The sequence below is a fragment of the Ailuropoda melanoleuca genome, chromosome 20, assembly GCF_002007445.2.
Source record: "Ailuropoda melanoleuca isolate Jingjing chromosome 20, ASM200744v2, whole genome shotgun sequence".
Classification (NCBI taxonomy): Eukaryota; Metazoa; Chordata; class Mammalia; order Carnivora; family Ursidae; genus Ailuropoda; species Ailuropoda melanoleuca.
The window spans coordinates 10,062,264-10,080,435 of NC_048237.1; the positions used below are offsets into that span (position 1 = coordinate 10,062,264).

The following is an 18,172-nucleotide window of genomic DNA, read 5'->3' on the forward strand; positions in this document are numbered from 1 at the left end:
AAAAGGCGCTTTGGGCAAGTGCAAAGTGGTATTGTCATGTTGCTACTGGAGCTGCCTGTGAGAGCCAAGAAAATAGGACAGAATAAAAAGGAAGTAAAATAAGTCATAGTGAAACCTTCTCTCTCAGAGGAAGGAAAGCAAACATTGAAATATTGCTTTTTCCTGGCTGCTTATTAAAGGGAAAATTTGCCTACTGTGCTGGAAGAGTCTTTTATTCATCGTTCTGTTGATGCAGAGCATGCAAGTTGAAGTTTGTTTTTGTATGTATCACCCATTCTGCTTCTTAAGGTGAACTCTACTGACAGTAAGTATTGAACAGATTCAGCATTTCTCTGATTGCAAAAGATGTTGATTTGTTTTAATCATTCAATAATTTATACTAGACCAGTTCCTCGAAACAGTCTAATTTGAACATGTTTTGCTGCAAAGTCTTTCCAAATTTCTGAAATATATGAAGTCATTGTTTATATGAGAGTGGGAGTGTTATTTTATTTTTGATATGCCTCAGTTTGTTTGAAGTAAGATGCTCTTTGGATATTTTGTGGAGCTGACATAATTTTGTCACTTTCAGAAATGTTTAGGTACAGGATATTGTAAATCAATTAACTAATATGAAAACCTTGAATTTATAGGTATAGAACTGTAGTGCCACATTATGCAGTTAAATACCCCACATTCTATTTTCACAAGTATAAGGTCATTGGTCTAAATTGCAATTATATAATTTCTGTTATGATTGTTGGTGATTGGTATAATTTGACTAATTATTGCCTAAACAATGGAAGTTGGCTGGGACTCAAATTGTAACAAATGCTTTTTTATATGAGAAGAGCAAGGAAACTGAATGCTTTTCTTCTTTTGTCATTCATTACGATGGGCTGCAATTAATCATAAATATTGCACTGGGGGGGGGTGTAGAAAGCTTTCTTTATTTTCCAGGATCATCTTTCTTGAATGGGATAGAAGGAAACCCTCCAGAGAAAAATAAATGATCATGTTTAGAGAAACATCACATTGACTGACTAATTGGAAGGATAGTGGAAAAATCCCACAGGAAATAGTCCGGAGCCTGTGACTTTTATAGTCAATACTCTTCTTAGACAGAGCAAACATTCCTTTTAATGGCATAAAAATCCATTTAAATTGAAAGTACCATCTGCCCAACCTTCTTATCTGACCACAGGGTCACGAATAACCATTGTCAGATAAGGAAATAATAAAAACGTTTTGTAAAACATGGGATAAATTTGTGTCTAAACAATAAGAGTGCAATTACAAATTTGGATGCACTGCCTTTTGAAAAGGCACCTGTACTTTCAGGCAACTAAATACTACATAATTTACTAAAACCTATTTGGCCTTTCCAATTTTTTCCAGTAATTTCTTTGTCTGTTTTGAACACGAGTTTTGAATAAATTGGTGATAAGCGAACTTGGTCATTGTCATTCCAAAGGAATGAAGATCTGTGTGGGTGCAGATAACACGGAACCCCACAAATCAAAATAGAAAGTTAAGGAAAAGAATAGTGTGCGCTCTTTAGCTATGCACCCTAACTCTTAGAGATTGTACAGGTTCTTAGGATTTCTTAGCATCTCTACTGGGGCTGAGGAACCCACCAGCCTAGAGGTGAGTGGGGAGGTGTAAGGATCCATTGCTGAGGTGCTGCTGGGTCATCCCAGGCTTAGAGTGGTCCACAAGTTCCTTCTGAGAAACTCCTCTAGGCAGTGAGTTTTCCCAGGCAAAGTGACAGGAGTTAAAGAGTTCCCCTGTCTTCCCCAACGCCTTGCAAGGAGACTTGTCACTTGGATTGTGTTCAAAGAGGCCATACTTCATGTCCCTCATTGTATCCTCCATGCCAGAGAAATTCCTACTGAAAGAATAACAGATTGTATAGGGCAAGTCTTTCATGCTGGTTTCACATTCCCCAATTAATAGTATAGTTTCTGAAGTATTGAATGAAATAAATTGCCTTTAGTACTGCACAATGTAGCATAAATAAAAATAGAAGTTCCACATTTAAACCTCATTTGAACATTTTACACTGCTTCCCTAGAGATTGTCTCATTACCTTGACAACTAATGACAGGTAGGCAGAAACAAGCTAACCATTGTAGAACTGGACCTTGTGGAAACAAAAGAGGCCTTCTGGGAGGTGTATATCATATTGTTTAAACATGTCAGATCTGAGATGCCTGGGTGGCTCAGTTGGTTAAGTGGCTACCTTCGGTTCAGGTCATGATCCCAGGGTCCTGGGATCGAGTCCTGAATTAGATTCCTTGCTGGCAGGGAGCCTGCTCCTCCCTCTGCCTGCTGCTCCCCCCACTTGTGCTCTCTCTGGCAAATAGATAAATAAATCTTCAAAAAAAATTTTTTTCTCGTTCTATGGGCTGTGATTTCTTTAAAAAATAAATAAATAAAAATAAAAATAAACATGTCAGATCTGGAACCCTGCTTCCTGTGTTAAATTCTTATCCTGCCATTACCAGCTATGAATCCTTAAGCAAGTTGCTTAACTTCTTTGGACTTCAGTTTCCTCATTTGTAAAATGGAATATATAATTGTACACACCTCAAAGGATTATGATGAAGATTAACCGAGATCATTTGTGTCAAATTCTTGATAAATTTTAGCTGCCACTAAGTATTTATCTATTTTGTTATTCCTTCTTCTGACCTTTCAGACAGTGGGATTATTCAGGATTATTATTAGTTGGAATTATTATTGAGAATTATTTAGCCTACCCAAATTCTGAATGCCTAAACAATTCTAGAAAAAGCTACATACTCTTCAGGTACAAAAAGGACACATTTCCAACAAAGGCCTATCTCTGTTTCTCTCAGCATTGACAGGATATTCTTACACCATAATTATACCCAAAGTTACTTAGGTGGGCTTAGAACCTCTAAGAAATTAGGTAAATGCAAACTTTGCAGGCCAACTAGCATTCTGATGATTTCTGAAAGTCATGATTATAGACATCCCTGGCCCACTAGGGACATACATACTCTTCTCATTCGTCTTGGTAGAGAGAGCTTTGTAGTTCCACTGGTCCCCTTCAGGCTCACAGAACCGTTTTCTTCATTCTAGAAGCTGTAATAAAATGTGAAGGGAGAAGATACTTGAGCACCTACATAGCCTAGTGCTGACCCAGCCTTTGTCGTGTTGTCAGTGGTTTGGTTCTGAAGTTCATATTTTGAGTTATGTGCGGATTAGTGGTTATTGGCTGGAGTTTTTTTTTTAAAGCCAGGACNAGCCTAGTGCTGACCCAGCCTTTGTCGTGTTGTCAGTGGTTTGGTTCTGAAGTTCATATTTTGAGTTATGTGTGGATTAGTGGTTATTGGCTGGAGTTTTTTTTTTAAAGCCAGGACAAAAAAAAGTTACTTTGGTTTTTTTAGGTCATAACATTTATGAATGTTATTAAAGATTAGTATGGAATATAAAAAAAATTGTTTTCCTTAGAATTCTTGACCTAAAAAGGTAACCTTTTCATTTTAACTTCTGAGCTTACCTTGCAATACAAGTAAATAGACTGTAGCAATGTTACACTCCTTAGCTGCAGCAGAAAACATTTTATCTTTCTTGGATGCTGCAAAATCATAAACTGAAGAAGTCAAAGTCAATTTATGAGCTCTCCAAGATCTTGCTAAGGAAATAGCTAGAAAATACATAGAAAAGGAATGTTTATCCTTATGATACACACGAAATAATCTCAGAACACTTCCCTAAGTGACTCTACTATGCTGTAGAGGCTATGTGAGATTATGAACGCGTTGAGTTTACTTAATATGATGCTTTTGGGAATGTGGTATAATTGAAAGCTTTGGAGATAAAACTAGCATCAATTGAGTTGAAAAGTTCCTTTTTAAATAAGAGCTGTTAAATTATACTTCAAAATGCTGGAGAAAATATTACACACTCTCTAAATGTGAAATTAATGTCTCCCTCAACATTGCTATAAGTAGTGCATCTCAACTTAGTTCATATTTGAGCAAATTGTTTCTTTTGTTTCTGGTGATTCAGATTTCTCCTATAATAATATACCTTTCTCTTGTCTCTCTATAATGAAGTTCTGTCACTAGACTAGGCTGAGCTAACAAATTAATGCCTCCCAGGAAGGTGTTAATAAGTCATGGAACAAGGAGGTAAATATCTACATGGTTTTCTGAAAGTGCAGCAAATTTGCGTCATGATTTTCCTTGGTGAGTTGGAACCGTAGTCATTTCACCAGTGCCCCTCTTTCTCTTTTGTAACTTGTGCCTTCATTTATGTGACTCATTTCACTTGTTAAGCTTGTCTCCATGGACACTAACTATCCAATAAGCGACACTTTGGGCATTTTAGAGAGAGAGTGCACACCAGTGGCAGGGGAGGGACAGAAGGAAAGGGAGAGAGAATCTTAAGCATGCTCCACACCCAGTGCGGAGCCCCAAAGATCCTGAGATCATGACCTGAGCCGAAATCATGAGTCAGTTAACTGACTGAGCCACCCAGGTGCCTCCACACTTTGGACATTTTAAAACAACATATAAATCAGCAGTTCTCAACCTGTATTTTCAATATCGAAGGGTGTATTGATATAAATCAAGGGGTGTCTTTTGTTCTTTAAAAATAAGCTCGAAATAGCTCTGAACTTCAAAATGCTACTGAAAATTAGAATGAATAATGATTGTGTAACAACTTGCTTTCTAAGATTGGAAACACTATATACTTGAAGAATCCTGAGTACAGATACAACTGCCTGGTTGAAGAAATTGGTTGCTAAGCAAACAACTGAATTGTCTTAAAAATATAATTTAAGTTACACCTGCTTTCATTTTTGGGTTCCATTCCCTTCCCCCAAACCCATGGTATCTGGAGACACTGTGTTGATGTTATAAAATTTATAAAGAAAGTAGACTCTGCTTCTTCCATTCCACCACTGAAGTGTTTAGGCTCCGTAGATCATTATCATTTAAAAAATTGGCTTCCTTCAGCCAAATGAAATCATAGATGTGTGATTTTAGAAACTCTTCATTTTACAAATGAGGAAAAGAAGTCCCACAACACTAAAAAAAAAAAGAATTGTTTGAGTTTACTCAACTAGTTAGCAACAGAAGTTTTCTAGCAAGGCCTCTCCCACCAGTATTGTATTTTTTTCCCCACTATGGCAGACGACTACTACGGCATGGCTCCATCTATCTTTTCTTTTCTTTTCTTTTTTTTTTTTTTAAGATTTTATTTATTTATTTGACAGAGAGAGAGAGAAAGCACAAGTAGTCAGAGTGGCAGGCAGAGGGAGAGGGAGAAGAAGACTCCCTGCTGAGCAGGTAGCCTGACGTGGGATCATGACCTGAGCTGAAGGCAGACACCTAACTGACTGAGCCACCCAGGTGACCCTCCATCTGTCTTAGAACAAAGCAAGTGACAAGGCAAGGGAATAGTAAACTGAGACTTGGCAATTTGGAATAAGGTCGATGACATTATTTCTTAAAGTCTGATCTAAGGACCACTTATATTAATTACCTAATTGCTTGTTAAATATGTAGATTCCTAGGCCCTACCCAGACCTATTGAAACTTGGTCTTGTGGGGACAGAACCCAGGAATATGTGGTTTAAACAAGATCTCTAGGTAATTTTTCTGTACGCTACGATTTGCACTCCATACACTAATGATACCCTACATGTTTCACTAGAATCTTATTTAATATGTTTTAAATTGTCATAATAGCATAATATATTCCCATTTGAGAAAGGTGTAATGTTTTGCAGTGGATTCTAAGGTGTAGTGCAGAGGGGTCCCGTGGTGAAAGGGAAGGGCCTTGAGTTTAGATTCCAATCCAGGCTCTACCACCTTACTGTGTAGGTCTGGGCCAGTTACTTAACTCTCTGAGCCTCCAGTTTTTCTTCTTTAAATAAGAATAATGCAACCCTCACAGGATTGCTGAGAGACAATGGATATACAATACTTGGTAGGCACTGGGCCTCACGTAGTAGAGACATGCACCGATTAATTATTGTCATTACCTAAGCTAACATAGCTATGATTTTCCATGCTTCTTGCCGTACTTTGCAAAGTGGAAATACACTAAATTCTACAGGTTTTGGACCTAGCCACCATTTGTGGATTATTCCTGTCCTTTGCTCCTCCTCCTCTCCTCTGTGGCTTCCTGCCTACCTTTTGGCTATTTCACTGTTCATTTGTCACCTCCACCAGGAAGAAAGGGAAAATAAGAAATTTGACTCAAAGCATCCATTTCCCTCATATGTTATTACTTTTAGTAAAAGGTTTGGTTTGAGGGGAAAAGGCTGAATCACTGGCCAAAATAACATTTTTTGGTTTTCTGAGAGTTTAATTTACCTATTTTTTAGATCGCTTCTGTTCCTGCTCTTATAATGGATAACTTTACATGTCCTCATTAGAAAAAGTGATTTTAATCAGCACTGCATGATAATAGGACATTTTTACATGAATCATTTTGATTTGTTTTTTTAGGGAAACTGAGAAGATTTGGTTTAACAAAACTCATTAAGATCCTACCGAGAAGCCAGAGTATGAAGTAGGTCAGATTCAATCTTCCTGGTCATGCCCTTCAGGCATTGCTGACATGAGTTTCTAGCTTGACAGAAGTAGACTGTGTGTCAATGGATTCCCAGTTTGCTGAGCTCCTCAGTACAGGCTCAGACCTAATGGTAAGGTGCCTGGCAGGACCTGTGGTCAGGAGTCTTGATTTTCATGTAAAGTGTCCTCAGTTTTTAACTTGTTTAGAATTTTGCTCATGAAAGTATTGGTGCTTGGTGTTAAGGGCTTGGTATTAGGCATCCCCTGGTTGGAAAGGAGAGCCACAGCCTCAGCTACAGGAACTGAGATTCCAGAGGTGGTGACAACCCAGAGCATCACACAAAGTGAGTGTAGCAATAGGGAAATTGTTTCTTAACCATGCTGGTATGTAGTCAGACTCCAGCAGGAGAGCAGCGGTGAGGGGCCGGATGTGTGTGGGGGGGAGTGTCAGCTGTCTGGAGGCCTGGTCTTTTTGTCTCCCCATTCTTTACCTATTGCCAGGCTTGGGTCCTGACAGGATGTCTGATACTGAATCCTGGCTGACCGATGATCTGGTTGAGATGTGTGGTCGAATGGAACCACTACAATGGCATCTTCTGAAGGGCAGGTATTTTTGTCTGCTTTATTCGCTGCTCTAATCCCCCACCTGAAACCAGGTCTGGCATAGAGTAGGCATTCAGTACATATTTTCGAGTAAATGGGTAACTTAATTATGAGAGTTACTAAATGTTTGCTGAAGAAAAGAAAGTAGAAGGAGGGGAGATGGGAGAGGGAAATTGTGAGGGGATGATGGGTTGGTTGAGTCAATCTGATTATCTGAGGCCTGCCTTTTTCAGATAAAAGAAGATACTTCTTTGGTCAAAGGCATATGAGATCCCTGCTACTGGTAGACCTTCCAAATAGTTTTAGGGTCTACTCCTCACAGTACTAATGCTGGTGACTGGTTGGATTGGAAAAATAACAAAATGATGATGGATAACAACAGCAGCAGCAACTAACATTTATATAGCACTTATATCACATAGATTATCTTTTCCAATCTGTTTGTAAAACTTGATGAATGATAATACAAGTCTAATGGCACTTTGCCACGGCTGTGTGAATGTTATATATCATGTTTTGATATTATATGGTAGCAAAGCCATTTAGTCACTGGAGTGTGATGTTACAAACAGGGCCTAAGGGCAGCAGGCAAGACTGGTTTTTCTAAAAAGATACTGCGTGTGTGTGTGTGTGTACATCTAAGTGCCTGAACCTACTCAAAATCGTTTTAGTAATAACCTCAATTCTGGAAGTTGGGTTGCTAGGTAAAGCTAAGTGTCATTTTTACCTTAATACCACATCCTTTTATTCAGATCGTAGTTTTCTGGGAAGTTTCCAAAACCACAAATGCAAATGACACATGCATCTCTAGAAAATTCCCTTTTAGGAGAATGGCAGTAAGCCAACAAAGGTGAAGTATAGAGCATACTTTTAAAAAGAGCCCCAACTAGGCCCGTATTTTATAGATCCGCTATGTGACCCTTATTTTGTTCTCTCTGCTGCTTTAACACTTTGGCTCTTGAAGGCACTTTTTTTAAATTCGGTGAAGGCAAACTGGAATGAACGGAACCATTAAGTAAACTGTAGTGTCCTTGAGGGTGTCCTCTGTGAAGGGCCATGGGTTTTGGAGGAAGACAAACCTGATTGGTGTGAATTCCAGCTCTGCCAATGATCACCTGTATGATCTTTGATAACTTTCTTAGCAACCAGAATTCTCCGCAAAATAAAGAAATAACTTCTGAGGGTTGCTGTAAGGATCAAGTGGTTAATATACATAAAAATCCATAGCACAATAACATGACGTATGTAAGGTGTGTATGCAATTGCTTCTCTTATTACCTGGTCTCCTTAACCCCCTCAGCATCCTGCACAGTACAGATGGCTTGAGTACCTGCACAGCCCAGAACTAGAGGAAATTAAGGAAAAAATTAGTTGCTCTGTCTTTCTCCTTTACTTTCACAAAGAACAATTCACTTTTGATACTCTGGTCACCAAATTTTGATTTTTTCCCCTACAACAAGCAATTCTCTGTGACAGCAGCTGAGTGTCCTACAATATAACTCAATTCTGACACAATCTACTTGGAGACAGTATCTAGATCCCAAGGTTAAAGGATCACTCCCACAAGACAGCTCCCATCCCACTTCAGATGCCAGTCTCAAGGAGTAGGCTCCCAGGTTACCCAAAACTTCTGTCTGACTTGGTTTCAAGTTGGAGCTTCCCACTACCGCCTCCTCAGATTCGATTAATTTGCTAGAGCAGCTCACAGAACTCAAGGAAACTCTTACATTTACCACTTTATTAAAGGATATGATAAAGGATATGGATGAAGAGGGCACTAGGGTGGCTCATTGGGTTAGGTGCCCAACTCTTGTTTTTGGCTCAGGTCATGATCTTGGGGTTTGTGGGATTGAGCCCCATGTCAGGCTCCACCCCTGTACTCAGAGTCTGCCTGAGATTCTCTCCCTCTTCATCTGCTCCTCCCCCAGATCCAGATCTCTCTCTCTCTCAAATAAAGTAAATAAATAAAATCTTAAGAAAAAAAATCCAAAAAGATACAGAACAACAGACAGATGAAGCAATACTTAGGGTGAAGTCTGGGAGGATCCCAAGTACAGGAGCTTCTGTCACTGTGGACATGGGGTGCATCACCCTCCTGATGTGGGTATGGTCACCATCCTGGAAGCTGTCTGAACCCCATACAATTGGGATTGTATGGAGGCTTCCTCATATAGGCATGATCAAATATTAACTCCATTTCCCACCTCTCTTCCCTGTCTAGAGAAGTGGGGGTGGGGAGGGCTGAAACTTCCAAGCTTTTTTTTTTTTTTTAATGATTTTATTTATTTATTTGACAGAGACAGAGAACGAGCAAGAGAGAGCACAGGCAAGCAGAAACAGGGGAGTGGCAGGCAGAGGGAAAGGGAAAAGCAGACTCCCCGCTGAGCAGGGAGCCCGATGCGATGCGGGGCTTGATCCCAGGACCCTGCATCATAACCTGAGCGGAAGACAGGCGCTTAACTGACCGAGCCACCAAGGTGCCCCAACTTCCAAGCTTCTAATCCTGGCTTAGTTTTTCCGGTGATCAGCCCCCAACCAGGAGCCATCTATAGGAGCCCACCCAGTGTCACCTCATTAGAACAAAAGATATTCTCAGTGCTCTTGTCACTTAGGAATTTACAAAGGTTTTAGGAGCCCTGTGTCAGGGCCTGGGGACGTAGAGCAAATATATATTTCTTATTATAAATCTTATTAGCCCATACGAGCCTCAGGGCAGCCCATTCTTTCTCCCATACACTATTGCAGTTACAAGGAGACATTCTACTCCAGCTCACTCTATGACACAAGCATTATCTTAAACACTTCCACTCCCTTCTTAGCTTTCTGTTGCCTACAGGATAAAGCCTAAGCTCCCTGTTGAAGCATGTGAACCTTCCTCTCTAGCTCTAGGTCTGTTCACTCACTTCTTGCTGATGCTGATCTGTTTCTTCAACCTTGCCATGCACCTTTACACCTCCGTGCCTTTGCATATTTTGGCTTTTTTTTTTTTTTTCCAGCCTAGAATGCCCTTGTAGAATGCATTCTTCTCCACCCAGGGAATATCTACCATCCTTCTTTCAAGGTAAAGTTCACATGATATCTCCTCTATACATCATCTCTGGACTGCCTGAAGCCAAGTCAGTCACTTCCCTTTATGCCTTTTTGGCTCCCAGAGCTCTTTGTTTATATCTCTATTATAACAATATCATGTAGTAATTAAAATTCAAACACACCTAGCAATGCCACTTTCTGGTTGTGTGACCTTGGGCAAGTACTTAACCTCTATTAGCCCTGTTGTCTTCATTTGCAAAATGGAGACAATATTAGTGCCTAACTGACAGAGTTATTTCAGATATTAAATGAGATAATTTATGTAAGGCACAGAATACAGTGCCTGGAATATGGTCTTTGTCTTTGTTAGACTGTGAGCCACTTCATTTTTATATCCCTGCCACTTAGAACAAAGCCTCGGCGGCGCCTGGATGGCTCAGCTGTTAAGCGTCTGGCTTCGGCTCAGGGTGTGATCCTGGAGTCCTGGGATCGAGCCCCACGTCAGGCTCCTCTGCTGGGAGCCTGCTTCTCCCTCTCCCACTCCACCTGCTTGTGTTCCCTCTCTCACTGGCTGTCTCTCTCTCTGTCAAATAAATGGATAAAATCTTAAAAAAACAAAAACAAAAACAGGGGCTCCTGGGTGGCACAGTGGTTAAGCATCTTCCTTTGGCTCAGGGTGTGATCCTGGCATTATGGGATCGAGCCCCACATCAGGCTCCTCCGCTCTGAGCCTGCTTCTTCCTCTCCCATTCCCCCCTGCTTGTGTTCCCTCTCTCGCTGGCTGTCTCTATCTCTGTCGAATAAATAAATAAAATCTTTAAAAAAAAAAGCCTCAAACATGGTAGGTATTTAATATATGTTTGTTGGAAGAAAGAAAGAAGCAAACAATTACCATTCATCCATTAACAAAGAAAACAGGCAATGTTAAGCTGTATTTATGAAAAAGATTCATTAACTGTGTTTTCTTTCATACTTTGGTTGATATTCTTGTATCTTCGGTTTCACCAGCTATAAAATGCATGCTCTCTTCCCTCCCAAAAAAGTTTACTAAATGTAATATATACAAACAACACAGTTTTAAGTCCTCTAGGTATTTCTTAGCCATAGAAACTGAACCAATACTGTCCCAAAAAACAGAAGAAAAATTATCTCCTATTTTAAGAATACATATAAACTGTGAAATTAAAGAAACTTGGTAAAATGGAGGTCAGATAGGCCATTCAATAGCATTTCTAGAATCTTCCCTTTCTGTATATAGTGTCAACACTTTTGTTTTTCGGAAAATTCACTTGCCCAATTATCAATTCTTTTCTAATTAATTGTTAATCGAATAATACTATTGTCATCTACTTAAAATTCAAGACCCATTTACTAAAGTGAATACTGTTTCAGCCCATTTCTTTCTGTTCATTTAAAAGTTGAGCATTGGCAGTGAGTAGCAAGATTTTTGAGTTCTGGTGCAGGAGCAGCTATTGACAAATCAATTAATCCAGCCAAGTTTATGATTTACCATCTTCATAGCACTGCTGATTATTTCTCAGATGTTTTGAAATTTTTTAACACTATTTTTTCTGCAATTCAAGTTCCACATTTGCAAAAAAGAAGGTATAAAGTATGAAGATTAAATTTGAAAGTTAAATGAAAAATGTATCCAAAACATCTAATATGGTGCTTTCTATATAGTAGACACCCAGTAAGTGTTATGTTCTTTCTCATCAGGATTTTGTTTACAACACCATGTTTTTATTCAGATTAACCTGTTTGCATAGGGGTCTACCTTACTCTCCTCTAAACCCACCCAAGGCAGGAATTCTGTCATACTTCTCTTCGGATCCTTAGCACCCAGCACACTGACACATTACAGGTGTTTAATACATAATTATGGAAGGCAGGAAGAAAAGATGGGAGGAAGAAAAGCAAGAGGAAAGGGAAGATAAAGGAACTAAATGCCATGAGTACCATGGGACAAAAATCCCTATATAGTTATTCAAATTATTGTGTTTTAAGTATTTATGTTTTACTATATTAATTCTAATAATTCTAAATTGCCGGCATTATAAGAAAATATAGTTGAATACTCTTTCATACTTTTGAAATGAAAAAGACTGATGTAGGGGTGCCTGGGTGGCACAGCAGTTAAGCGTCTGATTCGGCTCCGGGCATGATCCTGGCGTTATGGGATCGAGCCCCACATCAGGCTCCTCCGCTATGAGCCTGCTTCTTCCTCTCCCACTCCCCCTGCTTGTGTTCCCTCTCTCACTGGCTGTCTCTATCTCTGTCAAATAAATAAATAAAATCTTTAAAAACAACAAAAAAAAGACTGATATAAGTCTCCTTTTGTTTTATGCCATTTCATATGAACAAACATTACTGAATGAAAATTGCTTGTCAAAAATGTAACAAATGTGCAATGGGGCTGTGATTTTGATGGCATGTGTCACTTATGCCGGCAAAATGAGGAGTGTCACCATGTTTCAGGGCTCTTATGTGGCACTTAGAAAACCCTGTGGTGTGTAATCTACTTATTCTGTGCCCTAGTCAAGGTGATTTATCACAGGTAAAAAGCATATGTTTCATGCCTTTTTAGTGACGTGCTTGACACATATTACGAAATGATACAACCTGTATGGTATAAAGTCGCAGTGCATACCAATCAAAGATGTTATGCTTTGGGGTTACATAATTCACTGTTTGAAAATCCCTTATCTGATATCAAGAAAAGAACACGAAGCTGCTACCAAGATCGTTTTCAGTCTGCTCAAATAGACTTCTGGTACCCTTTCTCTGATGTGTCCTGAGACTCTTAACTTTCTTCACTTTAGGTTTTTTGTTGCATTGCTGTTCTTTTCTCTTGGGTAACAGTGGATACTGTTTTCTTTTTAATTTTTAAAAAAGTTTTAATCATACAAATGTCAACAACAGGGGCACCTGGGTGGCTCAGTCGGTTGGGTGTCTGCCTTCAGCTCAGGTCATGATCCTGGGGTTCCAGAATCCAGCCCTGTATCTGGCTCCCTCCGTGCTCCTCCCTCTCCCTCTGCCCCTCCCCACTTGTGCTCTTTCTCTCTCAAATAAATAAACAAAATCTTAAAAAAAAATGTCAACTACATAAAAGCGTAAGTAATGAATTCCTCTTTGCCATCTCCTTACCCCCATCCCACTCATTCTACCCACTTTCCTCCACAGGTGGGCATCCTTCCCAACTTCTCCAGTATATCAAATGTATAGATATAGGTACCTGTACATACACATACATGAATAGGATCCAGGTATATACATGTGCATTATTAAGCAACATGCTTTTTTCGCTTAATTTGTCTTAGAGATCTTTTCATGTTAGTACATATAAATAGATCTCATTCTTTCTAATGGTTGCGTAGTATTCTAAACCATTGTTCTAACATAATTGATTTATCCATTCCTCTTTTAATCAGAATAAGTTTGCTTTCCCTTTTTCATAATATAAATAATACAGCCATGGACACTCTTGTCTATTTACCTCTCCATAGGACAGAGTCCTAGATGTAGAATTGCCCCGTTAAAGAGCACATCTGTTTTTTGATGCCACTTAGAGCAATCTATTGCAACAGTTAGTAACCATTGCTATTTGTTATTCTTCTCCATTTTACAGGAGGTTGGACTTCTACCCTTTAACTGATCCTTCAAATATATTGAGATGTGAACACAAAGAAGATTTAGTTTATTAAACGAGGGGGGGAAAAGGAAAGATTGTGCCACTAATGTTAATTTAATCAGGAAGTTTTAATGTCATGATATTTGGGTTTTCACCATAACTAGTTGCATTTTAAAGATGAGTTCAGCTTAAGTTTTCTTAAAAAGATTTTATTTTTTTATTTGAGACAGAGAGAGAGTGCACAAGTGGGAGGGGCGGGAGCAAGGGAAAGGGAGAAGCAGACTCCTCGCTGTGCTAGGAGTCCAATGCAGGGCTCAACCCCAGGACCCGATCCCAGGACCCGATCCCAGGACCCTGAGATCAAGACCTGAGCCGAGGGCAGATGCTTAACCAACTGAGCCACCGAGGCGAACCTCAGCTTAAGTTTTATATTGATTTTATCTCGTGCCACATCTAGGGAGATTTTAACTATTTAAATAGGTAGTCACGTAAAAAAATTATCCCATGTCATAGATTTGAGGCGTGGGGCAGGCAAATATGGGATGAAGTGCTTCTCAGCATATTAGACAATTGCAATCCAGCTCTATTAGAGCCCTACAAAATGATTTCTGCTAAATTTAATGTACATTTTCTGTTTTATTTTATTTCTGTTTTTGTGATGACAGAAATATTTCCATTATTTCCTTTGAATTGAAGAAAGGGGAGCACCTAAGAATTCTGAACTTTTAAGTGTTAAAAATGAGGAATGTAGGCTACAATTATATGGGTCATGCTTTTGTTTTGTTTTGTTTTGTTTTTTAAAGATTTTATTTATTTGACAGAGAGAAACACAGCGAGAGAGCGAACACAAGCAGGGGGAGTGGGAGAGAGAGAAGCAGGCTTCCCGCTGAGCAGGGAGCCCGATGTGAGTTTCAATCCTAGAATGCTAGGATCATGACCTGAGCTGAAGGCAGATGCTTAACAACTGAGCCACCCAGGCACCCCTAAATGGGTCATGTTTTGAGCTAACTTTTAAAAAGGCAATGGAGATTTCTAAGAATGGGTATATATCACAGCCTCTCAAACAGGAGGTTATGAATAATGTTCAAAAACGATTGAGGAACTAGGGCCATACTGGATGATGATTTTTATGGGTTGTTTGATGATTCCTCTTGGACTCCCTCCTGTATTATCCCAGTTCCCTTCTGCACCTATCCTGACTGCTATAGTCACAAGAGACAGTTGACCTTTCTTATCACTTTGTTGTTAAGTTTGTGTTGCAGCTTCAAAAATCAGAAAATTTTAAGAGGAGGGGTGCCAGGGTGGCTCAGTCAGTTAAACATCTGCCTTCAGCTTAGGTCATGGTCCCAGAGTCTCGGGATCAAGCTCTGTATCGGGTTCCTTGCTCAGAAGGGAGTCTGCTTCTCCCTCTGTCCCTCACCCCTCATGTTCTCTCTCTCGCTCTCTCTCTCAAATAAATAAGTAAAATCTTTTAAAAAAATTTTTTTAATGAAAAAGGAGTCCTTGGCCATTGATTCCTTTCTCTTGCCCTGAAGCGATAAAATTTGGAGCTGTAATCTAGTGTAAACCCATGTCATCCGTCTTTCCAAAAGATTCCTATTGAGTTTCTTTCCCCTTTTTTTGTAATTAAGAAAAGATGGTTGATGAGAATGGAATGATCAAATCCAGCTCCTCCCACTTTATGCCCTCTGCACATGTGTCCATTCCTTGGTCCTTCCTGACTCTATCCACCACTGCAGCTCCTTCTCCTCTTTCAAGCTCTGGTTGAAAGCCTTCCTTGCGGGGCGCCTGGGTGGCTCAGTCGTTAAGCGTCTGCCTTCAGCTCAGGTCGTGATCCCAGGGTCCTGGGATCGAGCCCCGCGTCAGGCTCCCTGCTCTGCTGGGAGCCTGCTTCTTCCTCTCCCACTCCCCCTGCTTGTGTTCCCTCTCTCACTGGCTGTCTCTCTGTCTGTCAAATAAATAAATAAAATCTTAAGAAAAAAAAAGCCTTCCTTGCTACATCCTCACTCCCAGGCGAGAACATTCTTCTATCATGTTTGTCACTATAATTTGAGAGGGTTCTCCTGTTTGTCTCCCCTATTAAACAGTGAGGATAGGGTATTTGTCTTTTTCTTCATATCTCTAGTACCAAACACAATATCCAGCTCTCAATAAATGTTTAAATGAGTGAGTGAATGAAAATTGACTGAATAAACCAACTGGGAAAATAGTCCGCCATTAGATGTCATAAATATATTTCAATCTATTGGGAGAAAGATGGGTTAGAGGTCCCTCTCAAGTTTCTGAGTTCATGTAAAAGCAATAATCATCTTACTTAGAACTTTAAAGTCTTTATGTAGGGGTGATAACCACTTACTTTGGAGAATGACTACTATGTGACTTGGTGTTCGTTAATGTGTCAAAAGCCATCATGACAGCGTTTGTCCATCCATCATTTGGTAATTTCCTGGATTCTTACTTAGCCGATGGAAGTGATTCCAGAGGTTTGTTGTAGAGACTTCTGATCATTTGGACTGGGCCAAACTAATCTATGAAAATTTTCAGGGACATTTGTACCAAGAAATATCGCAAAATTTGTGTGTGATTGTGTTTAGGTTTGATTGCCTTTTTTTTTTTTTAATTTGTAAGTTGAGGGCAAGAATGACAAGACCTGTATCAAAACAAAATACGTTGTGAAAACTGCTAAACAGTGGCATTTGAGAAACATGGTGTGTGCTTTTGTGAAAGTGATTAAACTGAAACAGGATTAGCAAAAATTTAGGGTTCAAGATTAGCATAGAAATTAATTTCTGAACAAGCAGGTTGTCTTGTTTCATTTAATTGCTTCCTGTGTGATTATGTAAAGCTGAAATTAATTTCTGAACTTTTTGGGGGGGCTTGAAACTATAGTTGTCTCTCAACTTTTTGTCTGTGTCTAGATTTCCATTTTGTGTCCTCCCATCATTCAGGGGCCAATCAAGAGCCTATTTTTAAAAACACTTGTGAGATTTTTTTTTTTTTAAGATTTTATTTATTTAGAGAGAGAGTGGCAAGAGAGAGCATAAGCAGGGGGAGCGGCAGGGACGGGGCAGAGGGAGAAGTAGACTCCCTGCTGAGCAGGGAGCCCTACGCAGGGCTAGATACCAGGGCCCTGGGATCTCGACCTGAGGGTCCTGAGCGGAGGGCAGCCGCTTAACCGACTGAGCCAGCCAGGTGCCCCACCCTCATGAGTTTCTGAGTGGTTGTTTCTGCCCCTACTTATCTCATGCAGCACTTTCCAGACTATATCTCAACCATTCCTTAATCAGTATATTTTTGAGGAAGATCTATACCCTGCTGAGCCATCCTGGGAAGGCTTTAGGAAGAGACTGCTCAACTGCCTTGAATTCACAAGTGCTGGATCAAGAGTGCAAAGCTTGCTCCAGCTTGCAGAGTCAGTTTCCATGAATGCTTCAAAATCCACACAGCAGAGTGACTGAAGGTGGCCAACCCCTCAGAGGGGCCTGCAATGTGGCCCTGTCATCCTACTTCATTCAGGATGAGGAGGATACAAAGAAGAAAGAGTTGAGCTGACAGAAGTCTCAGGGCTACACTCCCTGGCTCTGCAGAAGTTTTCTGGGTTTTAGTTCTTTGCGATTCAGCTTTACTTTTCTCCTTTCCACCTGCCAGATAAACCCCTGCCTCTTTATCATGCTTATCTTGATGTGACTTCTTAGATTCTTACTCAGTAGAATTTTTTATACCTGGGTGAAATGTAAACATACTAAACCCTTGTTACACTGGTACTGGTTTGTTCTGCACAGAGTTCTCTTGCTCCAAATTGAAAGCTACTCTTCTTCCAAGTCCATTAGGTGCTCAGTTGCACTTAAAACACTGGCTTCCCCAGGTTTCTTGAAGGAGAAATCTCTTTATTTATAGACTTCCAGTATTCTAAAACAAAATGTTTTCCTGTAATTAGGCTTTAAAATGATGGTGCAATTACAAATAAAAGTTATTCCTGTGGCTACCTAAAATATCCGCTGAGAGTTCAAAGTGATCAAGAAGAGGAAGAGATATGTGCATGGCACTTATATGTGCATGCTTGTGTATAAGGTTATATTACATATATATGTAATTTATTATATCACTATATTATTAATTATTGTATTATTAATATATTATATTATTTTATGTTACATATAATATATAATTATATTACATATAATATATTACATATAAATATATGGTTTTCCCCCCTCAGTTCAGGAAAAACATAGAAGGATAAAATAAATGCTAAAAATAACACTAGAATCATATTACTGAAGAAAAGTAAACATATCAAATAGGTATATAAACATTAAAATGACTTGAGAAAAATATATATATAAAAAGGGGGGGGAACGCCTGGGTA

At 39.5% G+C, this 18,172-nt stretch overlaps 1 protein-coding gene across 1 annotated transcript in view; it reads left to right on the plus strand.

Moving 5' to 3' along the window:
* Positions 1-282: 282 nt before the first annotated feature.
* The window catches only part of ARHGAP5 (Rho GTPase activating protein 5), a 106,667-nt gene continuing 88,777 nt past the window's right edge, over positions 283-18,172 (plus strand). The window contains exon 1 of the mRNA XM_002918511.4: positions 283-304. The gene's annotated coding sequence lies outside the window, so the exon portion shown is untranslated. The remainder of the gene's footprint in view (positions 305-18,172) is intronic.